General features: G+C 35.1%; 1 protein-coding gene across 1 annotated transcript in view; it reads left to right on the top strand.

Moving 5' to 3' along the window:
* LOC149255275 (beta-amylase 2, chloroplastic-like) overlaps nucleotides 1–16,999 on the top strand; it is a 322,686-nt gene extending 305,687 nt beyond the window's left edge. Inside the window, exon 11 of the transcript XR_016267215.1 lies at nucleotides 16,777–16,999. The gene's annotated coding sequence lies outside the window, so the exon portion shown is untranslated. The remainder of the gene's footprint in view (nucleotides 1–16,776) is intronic.
* The last annotated feature ends 1,457 nt before the right edge of the window (nucleotides 17,000–18,456 follow it).

Consider the following 18,456-nt stretch of genomic DNA (forward strand, 5'->3'; position numbering starts at 1 on the left):
ACTACAGTCATTCCTTTCTTTCCCCTTCTTTGACTTTGAGGCCTTGAATGCTGCATCTTTGGAACTTGGGCCACCTTTCCTCATTTCATAGGCAGTGAGAATTCCATGGAGTTCATCCATTTTGAGGGTATCTAGATCCTTTGCTTCTTCTATAGCGCTTATTTTGGAGTCAAATCTGTCTGGAAGAGACCTTAATACCTTTTGAACAATGGTACTTTCTTCAACTTTTTCGTCCAATCCTTTCAGGGAATTTACCACTTCAGCTACTCGGAGGAGGTATGCTGCAATGTCTTCTTCATCTTCCATCCTCAAACTTTCAAATTGTCTTCGGTGAGTTTGAAGCTTTGCCTTTTTTACTTTTGAGTCTCCATCATACAAGCCAACTAGCTTCTCTCACATTTCTTTGGCAGATGTACAGTGCATGATTTTGGTAAACTCAGAATCAGTGATTCCACTAGTGATGGAGTTCATGGCCTTTGCATTTGCGATGTAGGCTTTCCTCTCGTCTTGGTCTGTTGGGAGAGTGGTAGTCGTTTTGTATTCATTTTGAACAAAATGCCAGACTTCGTGTCCAAGGGACATTAAGTAGTAGGTCATTCTTTTCTTCCAGAAACCAAAGTTAGTGCCATCGAACAGAGGAGGTCTTCCTGATGCTTCGTGATTTCTCATCATGGCTGCGGATCCTTCTTCAAGCTGTTAGGCTAGTATGAAGAAGCCTGCTCTGATACCAATTGTTGGAAATACTGAGAGGGGGGTGAATCAGTATTTCTTACTATTTTTTTTTTATTTTTTTTTTTTTATTTAATTGTTCTAATGATTGCCAACAACATATATAGATATGTGTATGTATACACAAAACACAGAAATCAACCGCTGTAACTAATGCTTTTATTAAAACTCAAAACTGTGCAATGAAATAAATACAATAGAAGTATAAATCTGATTGTGAATAGTTGCCAAGCTCCAACTTGGACTTCAGTGAGGCTCCAACCTCCAGAGCACCAACTCTGTTTTGCAGTGGTCCTACACTTAGGAGCACCTACCCCCAATGACTTCTGTCCAGTTCAGTTCTGAGGCTCCAACCCAACCTTGGTATAAACAGGTATGCTGTTGCACACTATTCAGCTGAGATTGTCTCACTCTTGCTCTCCTGCCTCTGCTGCTTCTACTGCCGCTACAGCCTCTGTTGCTTCTACTACCTCACACTTTGGTTCTTCACCACACCAACAACAACAACAGTTCTCTGTTTTTACTGTTTTATACATTCTCATGCCTTTGTCCATTCGTTTCCACTTACTCAATGGATCTTTGGCTTCCTCCTTGCTCAAACTATGGTTTACTGGGCTCATTTGTTCCATATTCCATCCGCAGTTATAAAAAATATGAACAGGATAATTGCTGGCTTTATATGGGGATGTAAAAAAGACCATTTCAAATATCATCTTGCAAAACTATCTGCTTTATCTCGGCCTAAACATATGGGAGGATGGGGCATTTTAGATTTATCTAAATTCAGGAAGGCGCTCTTATGTAAATCTATGTGGCAAGCAGTCATGGGGAACTCGCTGTGGAGCTCGGCCATACGAGCCAAATACATGAATAATAGGGACATGAATTTTTGGATCAGGGCTAATCATATTGGGACCCCACATGGATCCGCAATTTGGAGAGGGTTCAGGAAACTTGAACCATTCTTCAGGCAAAATCTCATTTGGAAATTCCAGACAGGCGCAAGAATTATGATCGGACAGGACGAATTTGCTGGAGGTGCTGGGAAAATTCACATTTCCCCACATTTGCTGAAAGTGCTCCATAGCCGTGGTATATTCTTTTGGGCCAGTGCTATTAATAAATGGGAAGGAGCTGTCCCTAATTGGAAAACAGCAAAAGAATTACAGTTTCGGGGCGATTTGGAGAATCAATGGAACATTGTTATAATATCTCTGCAAGCGCAGGGCATTTATCGGTCTGCTGGCAATGATGCTCTTATATGGAAAGGCCTGGGCGGATCCTCGGTTGTCCAGGTAAAACATATATATCAGCTACTGCTATCCTTGGAGTCTGATAATTCCGGTGAAGTTTTCCCCCCTGCCTTTTGGAAAACAGGATGTCCTATGAAGATTATTATTTTTGCATGGCTGGTTTTCCACAACAGGAATCTCTCGTGGGAAAATTTGCAAAAAAGAAACTGGCATGGGCCTGCAATCTGCCTTCTTTGTAGGAGTGACTCTGAAGACAATGCACATCTATTTCTCACATGCTCTCAGGTGCGGTCTATCTGGGCAAACTTAGCGGCACATTTTGGTTTTACACTCGACCCATGCTCCTCCATTCCTGAAGCTTTCAAGAGATGGAGCACCATGCAAAAAAGATGGAGGCCTGTCCCTTTGTTGGCCATTTGGGCCATATGGAAATGGAGAAATGGCAGACTATTTGACGCAAAATCGGAACCCAATTCGAGTGTAATTACTTCAATCATAACTCAATACAATGCCCTGGATATGTCTGGACAAATCAGGATCTGCAAAAGGATAAAAAATACAGCAATAAACATCAGGCTCGGGAGCGACAGAAGTCAGTCCATGGTTCCTCCTTGTGCCTTTTTTGATGGTGCAGCTCAACAAGGGAGCAGTGCTTGCGGTGTTTTCATCAAGACAACAACAGAACAGTCCTTCGAAATCCATTGGAATGCTGGACAGGGATCCAACAACAGGGCTGAGGCGGTGGCATTGGCAGGACTTCTTTCCTTCTGCACTTTCCTTGACATTCCGAAATTAAATATTTTCGGAGACTCTAAGTTGATTATTGATCATGTTCTGTCAAAGCATAGAATAGAAAACACTCATCTCGCTGGATGGCTGGATAGAATAGCAGACTTATGGAGCAGCAAGAAGGGCTATTCTATCTCACACACTGTCAGAGCTAATAACAGGGAGGCTGATGCATTATCCAAAAAAGGCCTAACTTCCCCTCAGGGCGTATGGAGGATGCAGATTAAAATGGCAAACAAATGCTTCCAGATCCAGGATTTCTGTCTCCCTAACATATAACTCACATCTATGTTTTTTTTCTCATGATTATGTCTTGTCTTATGCTAGGATCTTACATCGGCACTATACATAGCAAAAGGTATGAACGTAACTTCTCTGCTGGCTTGGAATACAGTTTTGTTTAACAGCTGAAGATAATATGCTTCCAATCTCCATCATTACTCTGTACACACAGAACTTTCTTCATATCTTCCGCCATATTTATAGAGTGAAAAATATCACACAGCTGTCTATGTAAAGACATTTTGTTGATTATACAATATCAATATAAAGCTTTTTTCATTCTGAAAAAGGGATCTTATTGTGTCCATAAGGAATCCAATCTCTCTCTTATGTATCTAATTGGCATATTGTAGGTTCATTGTTTTAATCTTAAGGTTGTTAATTGTGTTAAGAAGCATTGATCTTGTCACATTAATCTTGTCTATCTTTTAAATCAATTGTCCATTGGTGATATTGCCAACATTTTTTGGCACCGTTTAATTTGAGCACTTTCTCTTGTGGTGAAGATTGTCATTTATTTATTGTTTAAGTACTTCATTGTTCTTAATTGAAAATCATTGTATCTTGTCGTTAAGTACTTAAGAACTCAATAATCTCACCTTAAGAGTCTTCACTTATATTTTGCATTTTCATTTTACGACTAGCATTTTGCATTAATTAATTAACTTCCAAGCATAAGCTTGGTTGATAGAGAGATAGGCCTAGCTTTCTCACCTAGCTTGCGAAGTCTAGAGCCTCTTTAGTGGTTAACACGGTGACCTTGCAGTCGTCAGAGCCACAGTCTCTACAACACCAAAGGCATCAGGTGGTTAGAACACAAGGGGAGGGATCGTTAATCAAGCCATAATTTGTTTCCTCTTAGTTTCTCTCTCACAACCTACTCTAGAGACTAGCTTCCAAATAGTTGAGAGGAAAGATACACTTATGTAGGCATTTAACTTAAAATAAACCAAGATTGTAGGATTTGCACTTCATATAGGATAGTGAAGCATCATCAAAGCAACAATTATTCATCCGACGACTTGGTAAATAACTTATGTTGAGCAAGTAATTTACTCCATCAAGGCATTGGTCTTAATCTAATATAATCTTTAACTTGCTAAATTAACCAAGTTACTAGTCCATTCAGTTGTGTCTCTCAGACCTGTTGGTTGCCAATAAGTCTCTCATCTTCACATTTCATAGGGACTACCCCCCATAGCTTGTTGTAGGGAGATAACTAGAACAGAGAGAGAAGGTATCAGAGTGACAGCCTCCACCCTGAGCGTTGTCGAGTATTGTCTATACAATTTGAGCAACAACAGTGCTACAGAATGGGATCTTGGAGCGTTGCCTCCAAGGAGACCTCTTGACATGGATGCCATGCATACCATTGGGTTTGACTTACCCAGAGTCGGTGAGGGAACCGATGATCATCTAGGGACATTGTGTTCAATGGAGAGTGGTCTTTAATTGAGGTATCAACAGATTCAAGTCGGAGAGAGAGGCATACATATGATTACCTTTGAGTATCCATGTGGGCTCTTATCACACCCTTAGGGACCTACACACTTATCACTCTCCATACTACTTATAGAGGGTTTAGTTGTTGTTCCTTGAGGCTCTCAATATGGGCAGTAGGACATGGGAGGCTCACTCGAGGTAGTTGGATGAGACATAGTGTATCACAGACAGGAGGGAGATTATCTAGTTGAGGCTTATGGTTGATGCATAAGCTGATAGATATAGGCTTAGGGATAGCATGGTTTATTGCCGAGGTAGCATTCTTGAGTTCACATTTAGGGATATAATTGTGAGGGACTTGCATGATGCACCATTGACATGACATTTTGAGGCATTACATGAGTATGAGGTACAATGTATGGTAGACCTCAATTACAGGAGGGTGTCTAGACTCCAGGCAGTATCTGGGTACATTATCAGGAGACGGGATAGAAGATCTCGTTGTGTGATATGGCAGGGGCAGAGTAGTTTGGCATGTTTGGAGCTAGTTCTTGATGCCCGATTTCCATCTATTGATTACATATAGGGATCAAAGACAAGGCATGGGTGGGTTCCAACAGTTAGCAACGCTTCACAGCAACAATCAGAAGGGATCAAGAGTTGTGCACTTCTAACTTGGCTATGATACCCAGGGATTCGAGCGGTAGGTTACTCCATTTTGTGGTGAGTATGGTTATGGTAGCAGGTGATTCAGTTCATTCTTGGGTTGATACATGGGGGATCGCTAAGGCCTTCATCATATGGTGAGGCAGGTTTTCCCTATTTCTACTCAAGATTAGGGTTAGCCTTGGACAGGTAGGCCTTGACATCGTGGAGATGCATGGGCAAGTTATGTTAGGTCTTTTCAAATATTTCGCCATCATGTTCTAGGAGAGGAGGATATGGTATGCTCATGATGGGTAGTCAGCTATAGTTAGAGTGGCACAACATCAACATGGTGGCATTCTTTCGAGATTAGCATGGCACCCTAACATTCCAAGGCTTGGCAGTTAAGCTACTCTTAGGGATGAGTTATTTTTTGCAGGAGGAGATCAAGCAGACCTTCCATTGGGTCTCATATTTACGGAGAGAATTTCGCACCCCAATGACTTGTAGATAGCATGAGCCACTTCACCAGTGTGGTGTTAATTTTTGTAGCATCAGATGGTGTTCTAGTCTTGACAATTGTCAAAGAGGCTAAGAAACACTAGGACTTCATAACCTAGAAAAGGTTTCAAGAAAATCCACCTAGAGATGCCTTAATTATGTTAATTAATCAGTAATTAAATTTTTCCTAAGGTCTAACTTACGAAAAATGATTAATTTACAGGAATTAATTAAGGAAGGTGAGATTTCTCTAGAAACTCACATGGATCGACTAAGAAATAATCTCAACCATTGATTTGTTAAAGAATGTAACTAGGTTCGGTCTCCATAAACGTATTCAAGTCACAATATATTGTATTTGTCAAAAGAAAGAAAATGAAATTTTATTAAATTGAAATTGACTTATTAAAGCATGGGTTTCATGCTTGGGTCAATTATTTTTAGGTCAAATCCTCCATTGCAGGCTTCTAGGTTTGTGTCAAGTGCCTTTTTCCATGTCATAATGTAAATAGCCCTTCTTGGGAATTATTTGTCAAGAAAGAAATTTATTTTATATTAAAATTAGTCTTTTAGGCCTCCTCCACCAGGTCGGCCTCAAAATTGGGCAGCAGAATCACTATATAATGGCACCAACTCGACCTCATTTGTCACTTACTCAACAAGTTCGATTTGCAACTTCTCAGGCCAGGAAAAAATGTGAATTTCAAAGAAGAAGAGAAGAAGGATAGTGAAGAAGGTCTCTCTCAAGCATAAAAGGTCAAAATTTTCTCTCTCTTTCCCATGTGTGAAGTTGTGTAGCTGCTAGAAGGGGGTTGAAATCTTGCAGTAACTAGGAGGCCAAAATTTTGTTGTTGGAGGTCGAAATTCTACAACTGGAAGTTGAATTTATGGATTGTTGATGGGCTGGAGCTACTGAATAAGAAGAGACTACTATAGCATTCTGGAAGGCTAACTTGGTGGAGGAGGAAAGTTTGTTGGTCTAGAGTCTTGGTCCATCTCAATCTGAATTACTGAAGGACGAGTTTTTGACTAGGTTTTCCGCTATATAGGGGTTTTGGCCCTGGTTGTCCGCCTAAATCTGTTGTCCTTGATCTTCATGTTTTGCTTTTGATAATTGCTTGATGAAACAAAGATAAAAGAACATAAAAAAAGTTAATAAGAACATAAGAATATCACAAGTAATTATCAACATAAGAAAATATTTCTTCCTTTCTGATTTTCTAACATAGAACTAGAGCTAAGGTGAAAGAAGGAAAAGGCAACTTGAAGATCTATTGAAAGAAGAATAAGGAGTTTCAAGGTTAGAAATAGAAGATATCAACATGACAAACTCAATGAAGGCATAGAACAAACTAGGAGCCTTTAACTACAGGGCCTGGAAAACGAGAATAGATCTCATTCTCGAAAAGAATAAAGTCTTAGATCTTGTTCAAGGAACAGTCAAGAAGCCTACTGATGAATCAAGTAATGCAAATAAAGTGAAGTTTAGAGACCTTGAAATCGTGGCTATGAATCTAACAGTGGATGGAGTTAAAGTGTTAAAATTGGCAACTAGGCCCAAACTCCACATGGGTCATCTTATTGATGACAACTAATAATTTTCTTGGATTCCTCTCACCGAGAGGTGTAGGATTGATCTAAAGATCATCTGATTCTGACATGTACAAATGAAGATGTGAATTTATTTATATTATGGACAAATTGTCAAGGTCGGCTAGCGAACTCATGTAAGTTCAGAAGCCCAACAGTCACGTCTATTCATCTTCAACGTTTGCCTATAAATACATGATGCCTCATCCTCATTTGGATATCTCTTATCTTCACAAATCTCTCTCTCCTCATTTAATTGGGTACGGATTTCTGGGCAGCTTCTCTCTCCACACGTGTGAAGGGAAGGAAGGGCTTTTTTGTTTCAGCGTTGCTAGTATGGCCTCCTGTGAAGCTGTTTGGTTGAGGAATCTCTTTAGTGAGTTGTTTGGACATGTGTTGGATACCACCATGATCCTTTGCGACAACCAGAGTGGGATCTGATTATTAGAGAATTGCGTGTTTCATGATCGCTCCAAGCATATAGATATCAGGTACCACTTTATCTGGGATATGGTACAACAAGGAGCAATAAGGTTCCATCACATTGAGATTGATGAGCATGTCGTTGATATTCTGACAAAGTCCCGGGGGAAGGTCAAATTCTTGGCCTTCCAAGAATGGCTTGGAGTTGTGGAGAGACCCTTTTACGAGGGTCATGTATGAGATGGACATTGAGCTTTGGGAGCTTCGGGGGGATTGGGTTACTTCTTGGAGTGGTGAGCAACCATGGGGTGAGTGGTTCATCCTTCCCTTGTGATACCCCTTGGTGACATGTAGGCAGGACGAGTGGTTCATCCTTCTCCTGCTGAGACATCCTACCCGTGCAGTCTGGGACTAATGGGAAGTACCTCTCATCTAGCCAATGAGTAGGGAAATGAGGATAGGGACCATAGTACTACTGATGGACACATCGTGTACTACCATACTCCCTATGCTAGAATGACCGATATTGATCTGGGGTCAATGGGAACTGACTTCAGGTCAATAAGAGTGGTATGAGACACTCTCTTTTGATTGGGACCGACTTTGGGTCAGTAAAGAATGGTATGATACATTTTCGATCACTTATTCTTCTTCATAGTCCAGCAGAGCAGAGCAAAGCAATGCATGGATGGAAGAGATAATACAGATTGGCAGATGGATTAGTAGGTGGAGTTCTCCCTAGTTGAGAGGGAGTGTTAAAATTGGCAACTAAGGCCAAACTCCACATGGGTCATCTTATTTATGATAGCTGATAATTTTCTTGGATTCCTCTCTCTGATAGGTGTAGAATTGATCTAAAGATCATCTGATTCTGACATGTACAAATGAAGATATGAATTTATTTACATTATGGACAAATTGTCAAGGTCAGCCAGCAAACTCATGTAGGCTTAGAAACCCAATAGTCACGTCTATTCATCATCAACATTCGATTATAAATAATACATGATGCCCCGTCCTCATTTGAACATCTCTCTCTCCTCATCTGATTGGGTACAGATTTCTGGGCAGCTTCTCTCTCCACGCGTGTGAAGGGAAGGAAGGGCTCTTTCTGTTTCAACGTTGACCAGGTTTGACAAAAAATTTCAGAGGTTGCTTTTGGGATGTGTTGACCAAGCGTTGACCTGTTTTAGTGCGATTTTGGGTGGAGGAATTATGTCCTAGCAGGTTGCAGATTTGGGCATAAGAACCGAGGCAATTTGACCTCTTGTTTAACTAGCGTTGACTGTATTAGGGCTAGCCACAGGGTTGAATTTTGTTGACCAATTTTGACTGGACTTTTTTGCACTGTTTTGGACTTATTAGACTTGTTGTTGGAGGTCGAAGTTGACTGGGTTTGACTGAGCTGAATTGAGGAAGAAATCTGCACTCTTAACCAGCGTTGACTTTTTTTGTTAGGGCTCTTTTTGTTGTTGTTATAAATTATCAGAATTTGTAAATTGTACTATCTCTCTCTGCTGAACTATTGAAGACTAAAAGAAGATTTGATCAAGGGTTTCCCCACATTGGGGTTTGTTCCTAGCTGGTGCCACATCTCTTGTCCTCTTGTCTTCTATTGTTTATGTGATTGCTAAACTGGATATTGATATTGGGCTCATAAAGAAATTGATGTAAAATTTCTCTAAAACATAGAACATACCATTGTTTCCTAAAATTAACATAAAGGTAACTTAATTCCATACATATCCAACGTAAATTTTGCTCAAGAAATGTATGAGGTTCTCTCCAAGTTATTCACAATCAAGAACATAGGTCAAATAGCAAGCCTCAAGAATGAACTAAGAATTGTTAAGATGACAAATGATGATATTGTTTCATCATACTTTATAAGGATATCTAGAATCAAAGATGAACTCCGAGCAATAGAGGAAGTTGTCCCAAAAAAAGAGTTCGTAATTATTGCTCTTCTAGGACTACCTAAATCTTGGAGTGTCTTTGCATCAGGACTCAACAGTTGGAAGGATATGCCAACATTTGAACAAATGTGGAAAGCATGTAGCCAAGAAGAAGCCAGAATATTGATGTTAAACAACAAAAAGGAAAATGAAGAAGAAAACACTTCGAATGCTTACTCTGCTCATCACAAGAAGAAGGGAACCTTCAAGAAATTCAAAGGACCAAAGAAGAAAATGGACCTATCCAAGGTTGAATGTTACAATTGCCATAAGTTGGGTCATTACCAGAGTCATTGTCTTAAGAATCCAAGAAATAAGAAAAGAAATAGCAATCAAGCAATTGTTGTTGATGAAGGACCACCAAACAAGAACAAGGTTGAAGAAGAATCGGAAGTCAAGGACTTATAATACTAAGTCCTCCCTTACACATATCCTCCCTTGGTCTTCTATTCTAAGTTTTGAATTGTTCTTCTTTATGTTTTGATCTCTAGAATTTGTAGGTCTAATAGGTCTTGTTATAACACTTTTTATTTTGATAAAGTTGTAGGTATCCCTCAAGATTGGATTAAGAGGGAGCCCTCACCATTTTACCAAAGATAAGTATCATACTCTTTGTCTTATCTTTTATGTTTGGTTTCCCTCTCTTATCAAGATGTGTTTGTATTATATGCCATTAACCTTTCCCTTCATATTTTTCCTTAACTATGAAAGCTTGCTAACTAGTCAAGGATCATGGAGAAGACTTCAAATGATAGACTTGAAGTATGAAAGTTTTATTGAAACCATTCAAGTATTGATGTCCTACAAGGCTTGTTAAGAAACAACCCAAGGTATGTCTTAGCCTATAAGCTTTGTTACAAAGATCTCTTCATATATAGGTATGATCATTCTTCTTTTAAATTTTTCTCTACATTATTAACATCGTCATGTCTAGGGTTTTGAGTCGTAAGAGATTCTTGTTTGGGTGATTAATCATTAGATTGAATCTACACATATTATATCATTTGTATGGAACCTTAAAAGGTTCTCTATAAAACCCTAACCTAAGGGTATGTCTATAGTTATGAAACCCTAGTCTACTTAGAGTTAATGATGAAGTCTAAAAATCTTATTCTCTTGTTTAGAGTCTTGGTATTGTTATAATAAAAATCGTAGTCCTTTAGGGTTTGCTATCAAAAGTTATGTATTGAATCCCTAGATCTTTAGGGTTTGATGAATTAGGCTTTATGAGCAAAACCCTTATATTACCTGTAGTAAGATCCTAGGACTGGGCGAGATGTTCGACGGGCATGACTAGGTGACATGAGCGACAGTTGAGATGACGTGTGAAACAAGCAAGGGCGGGTTTGATGAAGCAAGTAGTGGGGTGATGTGTGATACACAACGACGTGGGAACTCGTGCCCTATGCACACCTCACAGGGTGTTGCATGCCAGGCACGCTGGGGCACCCAAACGACAAGGGGAATGCTTGCACAACATGACGGGTTAACTCGACTTGAGAAGGGGCATCTGCCCAAACAAATGATCGAGCAACTCATATAAATAGAAGGTACACGCGTTGGATATCATCAACGAAATTCACTCAAGAAGGAAAAAAACCACAAAGTAGGGTGCAAGTCGCAAGAAGGAAACACAACAAAGGGGAAGTCACAGGCAAGTGAGGCTTTCATTGTGCGGATCTCCGCACTCCACACAATCTATTAATAATAACAAATAAATCTAGCCTAATTACACAAGGATAACCATAGTAATAAATGAGGTGAATCAAATTGCATGTGTTTTAACTCCAAAAGAGTTAAGATGCATTACAATTGAAACATCAAATAAAAACACATTATTACAAATTATCGCATTCACTATTTGAAAGCATTAAAATTTAAATTAATGTATCGAAATTAAATCTAATGATCTTATAAATTAATTTCGATATATATTTAAAATTTAAACTAATCTATATATTAATTTTTCAATTAACATTATCATTGCATCAAAATTAAAAAACATTATTACATATGACATTATTTCAAAGCATTAAGATATCAAATCTGAAAGAATGTTTTTTCAAAGCATTAAAATATTAATATTAATGTATATTTTCAAAATTAATACAAATGCATATGTGTGGGCCTGCAGATGAAGCTTTCAAACTTTCATTATTAAGACCTTTACACTATGCACAATCTATTACTAATAAAATAACCATTAATTTTGTGCGGGACTATAGAAGAAGCTTTCAACTCTCATTGTGTTGACCTCCACACTCTACACAATCTATTAATCATAAAAAATGAAGTGTGTTTAATTACAAAGAGATAACCATAACAATAAATAAGGCAGATCAAATTGCACCTGTACTACAATTAAAGATTCAAAGAAAAACATTATTTGAGAGCATTAAAGTCTAAATTAACGTGTCAATATTAAATCCAATTATCTTATATATTAATTTTGATATATATTTAAAACTTAAACTAATATGTATATTAATTTTTCAATTAAAATTCACTTTGCATCAAAATTAAAAAGCTTTATTATACAATATGTCATTATTTCAAAGCATTAAAATATCAAAACTAACAGCATGATTTTCAAAGCATTATAACGTTAATATTAACATATATTTTCAAAATTAATACAAATGCATATGTATGAAACGGTGAAGGAAGTCCATTGTGTGGAGGAAGCTTTCAAGCTTTCATTGTGCCGACCTCTACACTACACTCGATCTATTAATAATAAAAAATGAAGCTAGCATAATTACAGAAGAGATGACCATAATAATAAATGAAGCAAATCAAATTGCACGTGCTTGAACTCCAAAAGAGTTAAAATGAATTACAATTAAAACATGAAAGAAAAACACATTATTACAAATTACCACATTCACTATTTGAAAATATTAAAATTTAAAATAACGTATCAAAATTAAATATAATTATCTTATATATTACTTTAGATATATATTTAAAATTTAAACTAATTTATACGTTAACTTTTCAATTAAAATTGGCATTGCATCAAAATTTCAAAGCATTATTACATATTGCATTATTTCAAAGCATTAAAATATTAAAAGCAAGGAATTTCAACCCAAGTGCCTTAAGAAAAAGCTAACCACAACGAATCCAAAATCTCTCATTTCTTGTGATAGGAAATCATTTCATAATATTAAGTTTGTGTAAAGAATGAATAAAAAATTTTATTTATGTTTTCTAAATTCTTAATTATTTAGTAGCATTGAAAGGTCAAAATTTTAGATAAATTGCATATTTTTAGTGAAAAATAAAATGAATTTTAGATAGCATTATTACATATGGTATTATTTCAAAGCATTAAAATATTAAATTAACATAAACGACCCACGAGGTCTTGGATAAATGGTGATCAGGTGCTTTGTTAAAGCATTCCTTGATGTGAAAGTGACCATTTCAATTCCCCACCTGAATTAGGGTGATATATTGAACATGATTAAGATGCAGTCCCACCAAATTTACAAAAAAAATTAACACAAATGCATGTGTGCGAGATTACCAAGGAAGTCCACTTTGCAGAGGAAACTTTCAAGCTTTTATTGTGTGACCTTCACACTCCACATAATCTATTAATAATAAAATAATCATTGATCTTGTGCCAGACTCTAGAAGAAGCTTTTAAGTTTTCATTATGTAGATTTCTACACTCAGCACAATCTACCAATAAAAAAAATTAAATGTGCTTAATACATAGAGATAACCATAATAATTAATGAGGTGGGTTAATTTGCACGTGTACTAACTTGAAAAAAAAAAGGCATTAGAATGAAAAAATCCAAAGAAAAACATTATTTGAAAGCTTTAAAATTTAAATTAACATATCAAAATTAAATCTAATTATTTTATATATTAATTTCGATATATATTTAAACTTTATATTAATCTATATATTAATTTTTCAATTAAAATTCACATTGGATTAGAATTAAAAAGCATCATTACAGAGTATGTCATTATTTCAGAGCATTAAAATGTCAAAACTAAAAGCATGATTTTTAAAGCATTAAAATATTACTATTAACATATATTTTCAAAATTAACATAAATGTGTTCACAAGGCCTTGGATAGATGGTGATTGGGTGCTTTGTGAAGGCATTCGTTGATGTGAAGTCACTAATTCAATTCCCTGCCTCGATCTTGGTGATATATTGGACATGATAAAGATGCAGTTTTACCAAGCTTACAAAAACAACTTACAAAAACATGATGAAGATGCAGTCCTACCAAGCTTATAGAAAAAAAGCACACAAATGCATGTGTGGATTGTGGATAAGTCCATTGTCACGAGGAAGCTTTCAAATTTTCATTGTGTAAACTTTCGTATTTTGCACAATCTATTAATAATAATATAATAAAGCTAGCCTAATTACATAGAGATAACTATAATAATAAATGAGGTAGACAAATTTCACGTGTTCTAACTCCAAAAGAATTAAAATGCGTTACAATTAAAACATCAAAGAAAAACACATTATTACAAACTATCACATTTACTATTTGAAAACATTGAAATTTAAATTAATGTATCAAAAGTAAATCTATTTATTTAATATATTAATTTGGATATATATTTAAAATTTAAATTAATCTATATATTAATTTTCCAATTAAAATCTGCATTGCATCAAAATTAAAAAGCATTATTACATATGATATTATTTCAAAGAATCAAAATATCAAATCTAAAAGCATGATTTTCAAAGCATTAAAATATTAATATTAACGTATGTTTTCAAAATTAACAAAAATGCATGTGTGGAACTATGGAGGAAGCTTTCAAAGTTTTTGTTGTGCGGCCATCATCACTTTCAAGTTTTTATTGTGCGGCCATCATCACTCCGCACAATCTACTAATAATAAAATAACCATTGGTCTTGTGCGGAATTGCGAAGAAAGCTTTTAAGCTTTCATTATGTAGACCTATTAATAATAAAAATGAAGAGTGACTAACTACACAAAGATAACTATAATAATAAATGAGGTGGGTTAAATTGCACATACGCTAACTCCAAAAAAAATTAAAATATATTACAATTAAAATATTCAAAGAAAAACATTATTTGAAAGCATTAAAATTAAAATTAACTATCAAAATTAAATCTAATTATTTTATATATTAATTTTGAGATGTATTTAATATTTAAACTAATTTATATATTAAATTTTCATTTAAAATTCACATTGCATCAAAATTAAAAAAACATTATTACACAATATGTCATTGTTTCAAAGCATTAAAATATTAATATTAATATATATTTTCAAAATTAACATAAATGCATATATGCTGGAGGGCATAGAAAAAAGTCCATTGTGCGGAAAAAGTTTTCAAGTTTTCATAGTGCATACTTACCCACTCCCCACAATATATTAATAAAAAATGAAGCTAACCTAATTACACATAAATAACCATAATAATAAATTAGGCGAGTCAAATTGCAAGTGTTCTAACTCCAAAGGAGTTAAAATGCCTTACAACTAAAACATCAAAGAAAAACACGTATTACAAACTACCACATTTATTATTTGAAAGCATTAAAATTTAAATTAATGTATCAAAATTAAATCTGATTATCTTATATATTTAAAAAACAATGTAAACTTTGAAATGGGAACTATAAACTTCAAAACGAGAACTCTACCCAAAAAACTCTGAAAAAACATGAAAAACAGTGTGTGTATATTAGAACGATGATTTTTTTTTTTAGGGTCAATTTTGAATATGTTTTAAAAATGGCTGTGAGAACGAATTTTTTGTGCAAAATTTGTGCAAAAACCAGCCTGAAAATGAAAAGCGCTAATAATGGAACGATGTATTTTTTTTAGAGTTAATTTTCGACATTTTAAAAAAATGCCAGTAAAACCGAATTTTTATGTGCAAAAAACACCCTTAAAATGAAAAGTGATTAATTTTCAACATTTTAAAAAAATGCTAGTAAAACCAAATTTTTATGTGCAAAATTTGTGCAAAAAACACCCTTAAAACGAAAAGTGTTCATGTTCGAATAACATATATATATTTTTTTGGTATATTTTCAACATTTTGAAATAACAGTGTAAAAGATTTTGTTATGACTCCGAAAAACATTAAAATTTCAAAAAAAATAATGAAAACATAAAATTAAAAATAAAAACAATAAAAAAAAACACAAAAAAAAGTTTAAAAAAATACCAAAACGTAAATAAAAATATATATTAAAAACAAAACATAAAATTTGAGCATATTTTCAACAGTAATGGATGTTACAACATTTTGAGCATATTTAACATTGACATGTTGTTATGGTATGTTGTTATAACATTTGCTTCTTAATTCGTTCTTGCCTATGTTTGTGCTTCTCAATTTGTTTTTTTGATCCCCCAAGTGTTGGTGTAATGTTGGGTGGCAGAAACACCTCTTTGGATGCCCACTTTCAAGCTTTGACATGCAAGATGAAATGGCTTATTGTTACAACATTTGTTATGGCATTTGTTGGTACAACATATTCTTCTCAATCTGTTGTTACCTATGTTTTGTACTTCTCAATTTGTTTTCTTGATCCCCCAAGTGTTGGTGCACTGTTGGGTGGAAAAAGCACTTATTTGGTTGTCCACTTTCAAGCTTTGACAAGCAAGATGAAATGACTTTGTACCCCCTCTATTGTTACAACATTTATTGTTACATCATCCGCTGTAATGGTCATTGTTTCAATAGTTTCAATAATAGCAGTTGTTATAGCAGCAACTTTTACAACAGTTTCAATATTTTCAACCATAATGGTTGTTACAACATCAGTTGTTACAACAATTTCAACAAATTTAACATTGATACAACATTTTCTTTTCCATTTACTGTTACTTACTTTTGTGCTTAAACTTATGTGATAGAAATTACAATTTATAGTTAAATTGTATAACAAATTTTTTTATGATCTTTACTAACATTTATTATATTTGTTGAATTTTTACATTAGAATGACATCTTAGTTGTAACCTACTTGAAATGTTATTATTGTATGTGCACTTTGATATGATGTAATATGATTATTGTTTCATTTCATATGTTGTAATATTAGATATATAATAGAGAAAATAATTATTGCATGAAATAAATAATAACTTTTCATTCTAAATGCCTTTTTTGTGAAACAAGGATCTTCCAGAAGATCTGAATGATCCTCATCACACAGATCCAGATCACGTTGAGTCTAATGCTGAGATGGCAGATGATGCTCATGATGACATAAATACAAATGTCAACGAGGTTGATGTCGATACAGATGATGATCATGAGGAAGTGGTTGGTAGCAGCTAGTGACATTCATGATCATATAGACTACATCATGGATCATTTTTTATATATTGTTATGATATTGATTTTCATGGTTACTATCATATGTATCATTTTCACGACCTCCTGTACCATAATATTGAGTTGTAGCATTTTGACTTATATCATTTGGACATGACATATCATATTCACTTGTATCATTTTGTCTTACATAATTTATCATTTTTATTTATATCATTTGTACATAATGTATCATTTTCACTTATGTTAACTGTTGGACATGTATCATTTTCACATGTTATTAATCTACTAGTATATGTGAATTTCACTTGTTTTATTTATATATCACGATGATCTTGTCAGTATTGACTCGTCAATTTTTATATCTTGAAAGTGGTTGATGATTTGGATGCATATTTATTACATATGGTGGTTTTGATTCACTGCTCATGATGGATGTTGTCAAATTCACTTAAATTATAAATATTTGACTTGTTTTAATTATAGACTATGATCATGTTACAATAATTATCTTGTTATTTTATATATATTGGATGTTGTAGATTCTATTTTGATGGATATTTAATAAATATAATGATGTTGTTAATTTGTATGAATGTTTGTTTCCCTAAAATTTATTTATAAATGTTATCCTATAAAATATTTCAAATGCATGCATATGATTTATTGTATAATCATATAACTTATTTAAGAGACATGATAACAAATTAAATTGAAATAAACTATATTAATTTAAATGTATGCAAAACAATAATCATTTTTGGAAGCAAAAATAGAAGCAACAATGGAAGCCAAATTGGAAGCAAAACTGGAAGCCACACTAGAACCAAAACTGGAAGCAATATTCCCCACCACAGGTGCCAATGGAGGATAACCACAGTGAAAAGACCACTCCAAGTGGAACACGATGTTAGCTAGATCGACATGTGTCATCCCTAGCCCTGGCATACAATGGTATTAATTCATGCAAGCTGCAAACCATATCCACTTTGGTCGATGAGAACATTGATGCCCTTGGCATCATAGGAAGCTATCATTATTTTAGCAGTCGATTCAGATCAATCCATGGAGATTTAATTATGGTGCGTATGGGAATTCTTTTCATGGCACCATCTGCATGAAGTTAAGTGAGGAAATTATGCATGTTAAGGAAATGGTAGGTATCTGCAACCATGCCAGTGATACTGACCGTTATTTGGCAATTCGACTTAGTGCCAATGCTAGGCATATTGAATTTCTCTCCCTTCTGGAGAATTGGGTTAGTTTTCCACTAGTCATGGCGTTCGTGAAGGCCAATAGACTTCCTGTGGTCTCCACGGGATACAGACCCAGCCTTGAGACTATATTTCCACATCTAGCGTCTCTGACCAATGGCGGGGGTAATAACATTTGGAAAAATTCGTTAAATGGCACTCATAATTCTCTATACTTCTCTTAGGTACTTTTAGTTGGTACCAGTGACACTCCTGGGCACTCGGTGCATGGTAAAATTGGGTTGGCACCGAAGGAATGCCCTCCTCT

Source organism: Pinus tabuliformis, chromosome 7 (assembly GCF_031772625.1).
Source record: "Pinus tabuliformis cultivar Carrire ecotype Pingquan chromosome 7, CPIR1, whole genome shotgun sequence".
In the NCBI taxonomy this organism is placed as follows: domain Eukaryota; kingdom Viridiplantae; phylum Streptophyta; class Pinopsida; order Pinales; family Pinaceae; genus Pinus; species Pinus tabuliformis.